This window comes from Salmo trutta, chromosome 38 (genome assembly GCF_901001165.1).
Source record: "Salmo trutta chromosome 38, fSalTru1.1, whole genome shotgun sequence".
In the NCBI taxonomy this organism is placed as follows: domain Eukaryota; kingdom Metazoa; phylum Chordata; class Actinopteri; order Salmoniformes; family Salmonidae; genus Salmo; species Salmo trutta.
In genome coordinates this window covers 9,672,553-9,686,081 of record NC_042994.1, presented here as the reverse complement: position 1 = coordinate 9,686,081, position 13,529 = coordinate 9,672,553, and the positions used below count along the sequence as shown (strand labels likewise).

Below are 13,529 nucleotides of genomic sequence, written 5' to 3'. Positions count from 1 at the left end.
ACAGTTAAACAATTAGTCTAACCTTCTAACCTAACAACACCACTTCGCGCGTCTCATAAAAATGAAATAATTATAGTGATGTTAGCTAACTGTCATGTTTTTGCAACCTCTGTACAAAAAACTGGTCCTGTTATGTGAGAAGCAATTAAGTTTCCTGGAAGATATATTTGTTTGAAAAGTCAAAAGCTAAGAGTTACGTTTCCGTCTAGTTATATTGAATGTGTTGTGTTTTCACAGCCTCTGTATGTACGATATGCTGGTCCTGTTGAGTTGGACTGGAGTCAGGGATATGATGTTTGAAGTTGGATACATGCAGACAGGCTCATCTCGAAGAGGTTTCAGCATCTGCCATCCAGGCATCTGCTCTGCTGCAGTAAGACTGCCGAAGACAATACCTTTCTGAATTCCCTCCAGACTTCCTACTGAGTGGCAAGGTACATACTGTGAGTGTTTCTTCAGTAAGCATACTATAAAAGCCCTTTGGAACTAGGATCTCCAGTATGGGAGATCATTTTTGGCTACCTACACAGAAGTAGAAAAGGGTACAAATTCCCCAAATAATCACACAATGCATATCAAACGCTTCTGTGTTTCTATACCTGTGTACCTATTTGCTAAGACTGAATAATTAATGAGCAATAAACTGCTCAACCGCCAAGTTAATATACTCAGAAGACTTAGATGAAGAGAGGAGACAGATCTGAATAACTTTGAAGAAAGTATTTTTGCAAGAGATCAATTTTCATTGTTAGGGTTAGGGTACACGGTAAAAAGTCTGCCTACACTTCGCTCATATCCCTAATCATCCAATTGAAATATGGGACCGCTCCTTTGAATATTATTTATAGGAATTACTGATCTGCTTGCATTGTTTAAGGTCAGGATGTTCATTAAAATTGATAGGCTGACTGAGATACTTGAAGGCGTTGGCTTGACCTTTATTGAAAAGTCAGCATCTGTCCTGCCATTTGGGTGACTGCATGGACGCCGTGGTATAAACAGACTCTAACGTTCTATCCGGACCCGGAATCTTCTTAGCAGAGCTGTGATCTCAATTAGCAATTAATATTATGGACGGAGAGGAACAGAGCAAATCAAATGCTGAGACATGGCTGCGATCATTTGTTGATTCATGGGTATGAACTATAATGTTCTGGACGTTTCTAACTAGTATTTAGATTGATCTCCCTCTAACTCTCTGTTTCCACTTGTTCTCTCTCTACATCCCTCATTCTCTGGGTCCCACCAGTTCTCATTTGAACAAAGTCGAATATGATCATATGTGCCCTGGTTTTGTTGTTACGGAATCCCAGCACTGTGGCAACCGTCACAGTGATGTATCAGAACACCAGCCAAGCAGGGCAGGTCCCATACAACGGGTGGGTTACTGCTCTAACTGCCTTCTCACGGCGGAGGGATATGACTAGGCTGAATGAATGCCAGGGCACATCTCAGAGGCTTGGGGATGTCAATGTTCTCCTAACACCCAGGACTATTTACTCCTCTTAATGACTACACCTGACTTCAATTACTTTAAATGCTGACAAAAACACCTGGCTTATTTATCCTTGTTCCTGCTGAGTAGCTCATTTTGAAGAGCTTCACTGTTGGATGAAGTAATTTGTTAGAAAATAGATATTTCAACATCTAAGACAAATCATTTTGGATTATTTTGGAAGAATGACTCGCAGTAGTGGACTTTTCTCTGCCCAATAACCAGGGACGGACTGGGAGAAAAAAAACGGCCCTGACCGGCCCACCATAACCGGCCCCCGAATACTCCACCACGGCCGCCCTGCTAATGCACGCATGTACACACACAACCAGCCCCTAATACTATTGCAGTACTACTTTAAAAAGGCTGCAGAATACACACAAACACTGCACATTAGTATAAAACTTCTATAGAACACACACTGAATTTGTCATGATTGAACTACCTCACATCACATGAAGCCTGGGATAAAAAAGAGATTCTAAAATATTCACTATACTCACTGAGACATAGAACTGTCTAACTGCTGCTCAGGGTCAGCTGGCTGGCTTTAAGTCATGGAAGTACACCTTCTAAAAAACAATGGTTGAACACCTCTCCAAAAATAGAACGTAACCTGTAAGAGAGCAGCACAAGCCATCACAAGTCATGATTAATCTACATCACCTGAAGCCTTCAAATCGAAGCAAACATTTGCTGAGCTCTTGAAGGGCTGTCTCTGGAAGACCATTAGATGCTATTTGGTAGAAGTTTCTTGGGTCCAGAAGGGCTAAGTCAGCATATAGAGTGCCATGAGACAGTGGCTTCCACCTCCTCCAGCTCTGTGTCCTCATCCTGTTTTTTGATCTTCTTATTTGCAAACTGAACAAATGTGTCTCTAGCTGCCATAATGGTGTCAAAGTCTCTTGACATGCCTTTCAGGGTTTCCTGTGTAGCCACATGTCACTTCCTGACCAGTATAAGGGGTTATTTGTTATTGCAGTTTGGTCAGGACGTGGCAGGGGGTGTTTGTTTTATGTGGTTCGGGGTTTGTTGGGCTGTGTTCCTATGTAAGAGGGGTGTTTGTTTAGAGTGTTTTGGGGTTTGTTGGGCTATGTTCTTGTTAGTTTATTTCTATGTCCTTGTTCTATTCTTTCTATTTCTATGTTTAGTTAATGGGGTTGACCTTCAATTGGAAGCAGCTGCTCCTCGTTGCTTCTAATTGAAGGTCTTATTTAAGAGGGGTGTTTTTTCTATGGGATTTGTGGGTAGTTGTTCCTTGTTTTGTGTCTGTGCACCTGACAGGACTGTTTAGTGTCGTTCGTTGTTTTGTATAGGTGTTTCTTTTGTTTTTTCCTTCTTTTCAATAAATAAAGAAGATAAGTATACACGTTCCCGCTGCACCTTGGTCCAATCCTTACGACGCCTGTGACAGAACTACCCACCACAAACGGACCAAGCAGCGGAGGAAGGAGCAGCAGAGGAACTATGTGGAATCATGGACATGGGAGGAGATCCTGGACGGGGCAGGACCATGGCTGGCTGGGGAGTACAAATGCCCTAAGGAGGAGCTGGAGGCAGCCAAGGCAGAGCGGCGTCATTATGAGGCATTATACGCGCCGATGGGCAAGTACGAGAGGCACCCCCAAGAAATATTTGGGGGGGGGCACATGGGGAGATTGGCTAGGGCAGGCAGTAGACCTGAGCCAACTCCCCATGCTTATTATGGGGAGCGTGTGGAGACGAGAGCGCCGGTGTATGCAGAATTGCGCATGATCTCGCCCATGCGCACGCACAGTCCGGTGCGAGTGATCCCGGCCCCTCGCAAGTGCCGTGCTAGAGTGGGCATCCAGCCTGGAAGGAGGATGTCTGCACAGCGCATCTGGCCACCAGTGCGCCTCCTAGGCCCAGGCTACCCTACGCCTGCTCTACGCACGGCAACCATCAGGCCTCTTCACAGCCCAGTTCGCCCTGTGCCAGCACTCCGCTCGTGCAGGGCTGCTATTACCATCCAGCCAGGACGGGTTGTGTAGGAGGTGCGCTCCAGACCTCCAGTGCTTACCCATGGCCCAGTGTTTCCAGTTCCTGCTCCTCATACTAGCCCTGAGGTGCGTGTCTCTAGGCTGGCGCCTCTAAAGCCAGCACCACGCACCAGGCCTCCAGTGCGTCAGCCCAGTCTAGTACGTCCTGTTCCCGCTCCTCGCACTAGCCTTGGGGTGCGTGTCTCCAGTCTGGTACCTCCACTACCAGCCCCACGCACCAGGCCTCCAGTGCATCAGCCCAGTCCAGCTCGTCCTGCTCCTGCTCCTCGCACTAGCCCTGTGGTGCGTGTCCCTAAGCTGGCGCTTCCTAAGCCAGCCCCACACATCAGGCCTTCAGTGCGCAGTCCCCGTCCAGAGCTTCCGGCAACAGTGCCTCGTCCAGAGCTTCCGGCAACAGTGCCTCGTCCAGAGTGTCCGCGACAGTGCCTCGTCCAGAGTGTCCGGCGACAGTGCCTCGTCCAGAGTGTCCGGCGACAGTGCCTCGTCCAGAGTGTCCGGCGACGGTGCCTCGTCCAGAGTGTCCGGCGACGGTGCCTCGTCCAGAGTGTCCGGCGACAGTGCCTCGTCCAGAGTGTCCGGCGACAGTGCCTTGTCCAGAGCTTCCGGCGACAGTGCCCAGTAGAGAGACGGCCCACAGTCCGGAACCGAGAGAGACGGCCCACAGTCCGGAACCGAGAGAGACGGCCCACAGTCCGGAACCGAGAGAGACGGCCCACAGTCCGGAACCGAGAGAGACGGCCCACAGTCCGGAACCGAGAGAGACGCCCTACAGTCCGGAACCGAGAGAGACGCCCTACAGTCCGGAATCGGCGCAGCCAGAGTCGCCCTACAGTCCGGAATCGGCGCAGCCAGAGTTGCCCTTCAGCCCAAGGTCTCCAGCGACGCGCATCATCCCGAGGTCTTCAACGATGCGCCATAGCCCAGAGACTTCGGGAGGGGTAAAATGTAATAAGTACTTAGCGGGGGTGGACAGGTTAGGTTGGGGAGTAAGACCGGAGCCTGAGCCATCTCCGTAGTAGGGGTTGGGGAGGGGGGGGGGTGTAGCACAAGAACCGTCGGTGACGGTGGCCACCCTCCCTTCCCTCCCTTTAGTTTGGGATTATTTTTTGTTTTGGGTTTATTGTTGTGTTTTGGTTTAAGGTGCATCCGGGGTCTGCACCTTTGGGGGGGGGTACTGTCACATCCTGACCAGTATAAGGGGTTATTGCAGTTTGGTCAGGGGTGCAGGGGGTGTTTGTTTTATGTGGTTCTGGGTTTGTTGGGCTATGTTCCTATGTAAGAGGGGTGTTTGTTTAGAGTGTTTCGGAGTTTGTTGGGCTATGTTCTTGTTAGTTTATTTCTGTTAGTTCTAGTCTTTCTATTTCTATGTTTAGTTAATGGGGTTGACCTTCAGTTGGAAGCAGCTGCTCCTCGTTGCTTCTAATTGAAGGTTTTATTTAACTTGTTAGGGCTACGGGGCAGTATTTACACGGCGGATAAAAAACGTACCCGATTTAATCTGGTTACTACTCCTGCCCAGTAACTAGAATATGCATATAATTATTGGCTTTGGATAGAAAACACCCTAAAGTTTCTAAAACTGTTTGAATGGTGTCTGTGAGTATAACAGAACTCATATGGCAGGCAAAAACCTGAGAAGATTTCATGCAGGAAGTGGCCTGTCTGACAAGGTGTTGTTGTTCTTGCCTCTGTTTATTGAAGACTCAGGATCTTAGCTGTAACGTGACACTTCCTACGGCTCCCATAGGCTCTCAGAGCCCGGGAAAAAGCTGAACGATATCGAGGCAGCCTCTGGCTGAAACACATTATCGCCTTTGACAAGTGGCCGATCAGAGGACAAAGGGCTTAGGCGCGTGCCCGAGTCGACACCATGCTTTATTTTCTTTTATCTGTTAACCTAATTGCAGATTCCCGGTCGGAATATTATCGCTTTTTTACGAGAAAAATGGCATAAAAATTGATTTTAAACAGCGGTTAACATGCGTCGAAGTACGGTAATGAAATATTTAGGAATCTTTTGTCACGAAATGCGCCATGCGCTTGACCCTTATTTACCATTCGGATAGTGTCTTGAACGCACGCACAAAACGCCGCTGTTGGAACATAATTATGGATTATTTGGGACCAAACCAACATTTGTTATTGAAGTAGAAGTCCTGGGAGTGCATTCTGACGAAGAACATCAAAGGTAATCAAACTTTTCTAATAGTAAATCGGAGTTTGGTGAAGGCTAAACTTGCTGGGTGTCTAAATAGCTAGCCCTGTGATGCCGGGCTATCTACTTAGAATATTGCAAAATGTGCTTTCACCGAAAAGCTATTTTAAAATCGGACATATCGAGTGCATAGAGGAGTTCTGTATCTATAATTCTTAAAATAATTGTTATGCTTTTTGTGAACGTTTATCGTGAGTAATTTAGTAAATTGTTAGTAAATTCGCCGGAAGTTTGCGGGGGGTATGCTAGTTCTGAACGTCACATGCTAATGTAAAAAGCTGTTTTTTGATATAAATATGAACTTGATTGAACTAAACATGCATGTATTGTATAACATAATGTCCTAGGGTTGTCATCTGATGAAGATTAGCAAAGGTTAGTGCTGCATTTAGCTGTCTTCTGGGTTTATGTGACATTATATGCTAGCTTGAAAAATGGGTGTCTGATTATTTCTGGCTGGGTACTCTGCTGACATAATCTAATGTTTTGCTTTCGTTGTAAAGCCTTTTTGAAATCTGACAGTGTGGTTAGATTAACGAGAGTCTTGTCTTTAAAATGCTGTAAAATAGTCATATGTTTGAGAAATTGAAGTAATAGCATTTCTAAGGTATTTGAAAAACGCGCCACAGGATTCAACTGGCTGTTGAGTAGGTGGGACGATTTCGTCCCGCCGGCCCTAGAGAGGTTAAAGGACATTGCTAATCTTTGCAGATATTCAAAGAGAAACCCAGCTCGCTTTCTCTAGCCTCAAAGAAAAACCCTACATACCAGTTGTCATTGTCAGATTTATTTTAGTCTTTAGTCTGAATGTCTGTCTGAAAACCTACTCAAACATGAAGGGTGGATTTGTTTTGTGAGTGATATTAACATTGAAATCCCATAGCCTCAATCCAAACAAGTCCAAATACTGGAGTCTGTACTGGAGTCAAACACGGTGCAGTATTATGTGTAACAAACAATAATCCAAATGTGAATTGAACTGCACAAAAAAAAAGATGAAGATTGAATCCTCCCTTGCTCTCCAATGGAAAACAAATGCTGTACTGAAACACATGGAAAAGAAACAAGGATTTTATAGTTTTCATTAAATGTAAGTCTTGGAATAACAAAACACAGAACATTAGCCACTGATTGGTTTTACAATATGTATACTATTTTGGCCACTGCTAGCTAGCCAACTCTAGCAGCTAGCAGTACTGTATCATTTTTAGTCAATAAGATTTTTGCAATGTAAGCTTAATTTTCTGAACTTTCGAGATGTGTAGTCCACTTGTGTAGCTAGCAGGACTGACTTTGTGTTAGCTAGCCAACGTTTAATTACTTCTGCGTTATGAAAGGAACTAGACACGGACACGAATGATCCATTGGTAGTTTGTTGTAACCAAGTATTGGTGCTAACCGTGTGTTATTGGATGCTAGCATGCTAGTTAGCTACGGCGTCATAGGACCTGGGTGGGTTTCACGGAAGAATACTGTACCAAGTTATCTAGCTGAATAAACTATGTTTGAGCCTATTCCTGGAAACATTGAACCACTATAGTTTACATCAATTATAATTTCTAAAGTGGAAGTTGGAAAAGTTATATTTGAGTGATTCAGTGAATGGTTAGTGAGGGAGGCCCTGCTCTCTCGCTTCCCCAGTTGTTTAGTTAATTTTCATTCCAATCTCCTTTGCATTAGCGGAGCCTCTCCTGTAGCCTGTCAACTATGTGTCTGTCTATCCCTGTTCTCTCCTCTCTGCAGAGGCCATACAAACGCTTCACACCGCATGGCCGCTGCCACTCTAACCTGGTGGTCCCAGCGCGCACGACCCACGTGGAATTCCAGGTCTCCGGCAGCCTCTGGAACTGCCGGTCTGCGGCCAACAAAGCAGAGTTCATCTCAGCCTATGCTACCCTCCAGTCCCTCAACTTCTTGGCACTGACGGAAACATGGATTACCACAGAAAACACTGCTACTCCTACTGCTCTCTCCTCGTCTGACCACGTGTTCTCGCATACCCCGAGAGCATCTGGTCAGCGGGGTGGTGGCACTGGAATCCTCATCTCTCCCAAGTGGACATTCTCTCTTTCTCCCCTGACCCATCTGTCTATCTCCTCCTTTGAATTCCATGCTGTCACAGTCACTAGCCCATTCAAGCTTAACATCCTTATCATTTATCGACCTCCAGGTTCCCTTGGAGAGTTCATCAATGAGCTTGACGCCTTGATAAGTTCCTTTCCTGAGGATTGCTCACCCCTCACAATTCTGGGTGACTTTAACCTCCCTACGTCTACCTTTGACTCATTTCTCTCTGCTTCCTTCTTTCCACTCCTCTCCTCTTTTGACCTCACCCTCTCACCGTCCCCCCCTACTCACAAGGCAGGCAATACACTTGAACTCAACTTTACTAGATGCTGTTCTTCTACTAATCTCACTGCAACTCCCCTCCCAAGTCTCCGACCACTACCTTGTATCCTTTTCCCTCTCGCTCTCCTCCAACACTACTCACTCTGCCCCTAATCAGATGGTATTGCGCCGTCGCAACCTTCGCTCTCTCTCTCCAGCTACTCTCTCCTCTTCCATCCTATCATCTCTTCCCTCTGCTCAATCCTTCTCCAACCAATCTCCTGATTCTGCCTCCTCAACCCTCCTCTCCTCTCTTTCTGCATCCTTTGACTCTCTATGTCCCCTATCCTCCCGGCCGGCCCGGTCCTCCCCTCCTGCTCCGTGGCTTGACGACTCATTGCGAGCTCACAGAACATGGCTCTGGGCAGCCGAGCGGAAATGGAGGAAAACTAGCCTCCCTGCGGACCTGGCATCTTTTCACTCCCTCCTCTCCACATTTTCTTCCTCTGTTTCTGCTGCTAAAGCCACTTTCTACCACTCTAAATTCCAAGCATCTGTCTCTAACCCTAGGAAGCTCTTTGCCACCTTCTCCTCCCTCCTGAATCCTCCTCCCCCTCCCCCTCCCCCCCTCCCTCTCTGCGGATTACTTTGTTAACCATTTTGAAAAGAAGGTTGACGACATCCGATCCTCATTTGTTAAGTCAAACGACACCGCTGGTCCTGCTCACATTGCCCTACCCTATGCTTTGACCTCTTTCTCCCCTCTCTCTCCAGATGAAATCTTGCGACTTGTGACGGCCGGCTGCCCAACAATCTGCCCGCTTGACCCTATCCCTTCATCTCTTCTCCAGACCATTTCCGGAGACCTTCTCCCTTACCTCACCTCGCTCATCAACTCATCCTTGACCGCTGGCTATGTCCCTTCCGTCTTCAAGAGAGCGAGAGTTGCACCCCTTCTCAAAAAACCAACACTCGATCCCTCCGATGTCAACAACTACAGACCAGTATCCCTTCTTTCTTTTCTCTCCAAAACTCTTGAGCGTGCCATCCTTGGCCAGCTCTCTTGCTATCTCTCTCAGAATGACCTTCTTGATCCAAATCAGTCAGGTTTCAAGGCTGGTCATTCAACTGAGACTGCTCTTCTCTGTGTCACGGAGGTTCTCCGCACTGCTAAAGCTAACTCTCTCTCCTCTGCTCTCATCCTTCTAGACCTATCTGCTGCCTTTGATACTGTGAACCATCAGATCCTCCTCTCCAAGTTGGGCATCTCCGGCGCGGCTCACTCTTGGATTGCGTCCTACCTGACAGGTCGCTCCTACCAGGTGGCGTGGCGAGAATCCGTCTCCGCACCACGTGCTCTCACCACTGGTGTCCCCCAGGGCTCAGTTCTAGGCCCTCTCCTATTCTCGCTATACAACAAGTCACTTGGCTCTGTCATATCCTCACATGGTCTCTCCTATCATTGCTACGCAGACGACACACAATTAATCTTCTCCTTTCCCCCTTCTGATAACTAGGTGGCGAATCACATCTCTGCATGTCTGGCAGACATATCAGTGTGGATGATGGATCACCACCTCAAGCTGAACCTCGGCAAGACGGAGCTGCTCTTCCTCCCAGGGAAGGACTGCCCGTTCCAAGATCTCGCCATCACGGTTGACAACTCCATTGTGTCCTCCTCCCAGAGTGCTAAGAGCCTTGGCGTGACCCTGGACAATACCCTGTCGTTCTCCGCTAACATCAAGGCGGTGACCCGATCCTGTAGGTTCATGCTCTACAACATTCGCAGAGTACGACGCTGCCTCACACAGGAAGCGACGCAGGTCCTAATCCAGGCACTTGTCATCCCCCGTCTGGATTACTGCAACTCGCTGTTTGCGGGGCTCCCTGCCTGTGCCATTAAACCCCTACAACTCATCCAGAACGTCGCAGCCCGTCTGGTGTTCAACCTTCCCAAGTTCTCTCACATCACCCCGCTCCTCCGCACACTCCACTGGCTTCCAGTTGAAGCTCGCATCTGCTACAAGACCATGGTGCTTGCCTATGGAGCTGTGAGGGGAACGGCACCTCCGTACCTTCAGGCTCTGAACTGTCCCTACACCCAAAGAAGGGCACTGCGTTCATCCACCTCTGGCCTGCTCGCGTCCCTACCTCTGCGGAAGCACAGTTCCCGCTCAGCCCAGTCAAAACTGTCCGCTGCTCTGGCACCCGAATGGTGGAACAAGCTCCCTCATGACGCCAGGACAGCGGAGTCAATCACCACCTTCTGGAGACACCTGAAACCCCACCTCTTTAAGGAATACCTGGGATAGGATGTACTTTAGATGTACTATTGTACTATGTACTATTGTAAAGTGGTTGTTCCACTGGAAATCATAAGGTGAATGCACCAATTTGCAAGTCGCTCTGGATAAGAGCGTCTGCTAAATGACGTAAATGTAAATGTAAAATTAAATATCACCACAATGTCCTTAACTTCTTAGGGCTAGGGGGCAGTATTGAGAATTTTGAAAAAAATTTGCCCATTTTTAACTGCCTCCTACACCAACTCAGAAGCTAGAATATGCATATTATTGTTCAGGTTTGGATAGAAAACACTCTGAATTTTCTAAAACTGTTTGAATGTACCCGATGTGTTGAATTACCTTTAAGCCTATGCCATTGAAACACACAGGGGCTTATTAATGGGCTTCCTATTGCTTCCACTAGATGTCACCAGCCTTTACAAAGTGTTTTGAGTCTTCTACTGTGAGATCTGACCGAACAAGAGCCATGGAACGGTGATGGCCGATTAGACTCTGGCGCGCGAGTTCATGTTGGGTACTCTCGTTCCAATACGTTTTAAAAGAGAACGCAATCGTCCGCCTTGAATTTTATTCATGTTCTGGTTAAAAAAGGCACTAATGATTTATGCTATACAACGTTTGACATGTTTGAACGAACGTAAATATTTTTTTCCCCCTCGTTCATGAAGTGAAGTCCGGCGGGCTTAGATCATGTGCTAACAACACGGAGCTTTTTGGACATAAATGATGAGCTTTTTTGAACGAAACTACATTCGTTATGGACCTGGGATTCCTGGAAGTGACATCTGATGAAGAGAATCAAAGGTAATGGATTATTTACATAGTATTTTCGATTTTAGATCTCTCCAACATGGCGGTTAGTCTGTATCGCTAAGCGTATTTTTCTGGGCGCAGTGCTCAGATTATTGCAAAGTGTGATTTCCCAGTAAGGTTATTTTTAAATCTGGCAAGCCGGTTGCGTTCAAGAGATGTAAATCTATAATTCTTTGAATGACAATATAATATTTTACCAATGTTTTCGAATATTAATTATTTAATTTGTTGTGCTGACTTGACTGCCGGTTATTGGAGGGAAACGATTTCCTGAACATCAACGCCATAGTAAAACGTTGTTTTTGGATATAAATATGAACTTGATAGAACTAAAAATGCATGTATTGTCCAACATAATGTCCTAGGAGTGTCATCTGATGGAGATTGTCAAAGGTTAGTGCATAATTTTAGCTGATTTTCTGGTTTTGGTGACACCTGTCTTTGAATTGACAAAACATTACACACAGCTATTGTCAATGTACTCTCCTAACATAATCTAACTTTATGCTTTCGCCGTAAAGCCTTTTTGAAATCGGACGTGGTTAGATTAAGGAGATGTTTATCTTTCAAAGGGTGTAAGATAGTTGTATGTTTGAAAAATTTGAATTTTGACATTTATTTGGTTTCAAATTTGCCGCTCTTGAAATGCACCTGCTGTTGATAGGGTGCACCACGGGTGGCACGCTTGCGTCCCACATAGCCCCAAGAAGTTAACTCTGTCTCTCTCCTTCCCCCTCTCTCTTCCTTCCCCTTCTCTCTTCCTTGTCGACCGCTTGACTCACTCAACAGGAGAGTGATCTACATACGTCACCCCACAAACACACGCAAGAGCCGCATCACTATAATCTCACAATATTGTTGACACAACAAATTGCCTGAAAAGACCGCAAGCTCTTGCTGTGTCACCACTACAGCCACTACATCAAAACGACAAAAAAACATCAACGAAAGTAGTGAATGAAGACAACCTGTTCGGTAATAAAATATCTTGATTGTGGTTATGGCTTATAGCTTCCCATTGACTCAAAGGGGACTTTTCCTTTTGTCAGTGTATTTTTTATGCACTTCGTGTTGTTACTCTGTGTTGTGTTTCTGTTAGTGTCCTGGGAAGGTGTAAGTGGGACAGCGGTACATCCGTGGTGCATCACGTTAAACATGCACTCCGTTTACACAAGAGACTTGTCATCGTTCACCTGGGGCACCCTGCCCAGTGCTCAGTAGTGCAATGCTGCTTTGCATGCAGCAGTCTTGTACAAAGCAGTGAGCGAGAGAGAAAGAGAAAAGGGGTAGGGAAAGAGAAAGATGGAGGGGGAGAAAGAGTAGAAAGGAGAAAGAAGGTGGAGAGAGACTGCACTATTGTTCCTATGATGAATCTGAATACGTGTCAGGGGAGGGAGGGAAAGAAAGAGGGAGAGAGGAAGTGAGAGAGACAGAGAAGGAGATATGAAGAAAGGCTACTGTTTTACCTCCACAAGGTGCACTCTGTAACACTCCCCAGGTGAAAGTCGTAGAGTTTGGTCAGAATCAGGATCACCTGGAAACAAAAGACATATCATGCGTTATAAGTATGTAATAAGCCATGAAATAACGCAAACCAATTAGATAATAAACAGATAAACATTTTAAAATAAGAGAGACTGAGCAAACGTATGTTATATTCTCTTAGAACACCAACCTACGTATTCCATAAAAAAAACTATCAAAAGCAGCAAAACAACAACAACAACAGGTGTTCGTCGATACATTGGCATGTTATGAATGTCCCTTCGGCTCCGTCCCCAACACAACACTTGTCAAGGTCGCACTTTGCTAGCCTGTATGCCCACTTTGAACCCTCTCTCTCTTTGCTGTAAATGTGCCATACATCCATGCCAGTACATTTTACCGAAATTACACAAACCTAAAACACAACAAGGCAATTATCCAGGTAGACCAGTGGTTGCAGGAATAGGCTCATTGCTAGAGCCATTGTCTAACTTTGTAGACGCTTTTATTAAAACTCCTGTGCAAGCATTGCCATCATATGTAAAAGACTCAATGGACTTCATAAACAAGATATCACCAATAACGGGTTTAAAAGAAGACTGTATTCTGGTCACAGTAGATGTCGAGAGTCTATATACCAGCATTGCCCATGTGGGGGGGCTGGCAGCACTAGCACACTATTTGGGAGACAGAGATACTAATGAATATCCACCAACATATTTTATTCTAGAGCTGGCTGTAACGTCCGTCGTTAAAGGTAGACCAAGGCGCAGTGTCAGTTGGGTTCATCATACTTTATTTTAAATGTGAACCAGCAAAAAAACAATAAACAATACAACGAATGAAAAGCTATGCGTGCAAACACA

The 13,529-nt window shown here is 46.1% G+C and overlaps 1 pseudogene; it reads right to left on the bottom strand.

Annotated features, from left to right (window-relative positions):
• Positions 1-13,529, bottom strand: part of LOC115177940 (VPS10 domain-containing receptor SorCS1-like) — a 265,507-nt pseudogene that overhangs the window by 141,888 nt on the left and 110,090 nt on the right.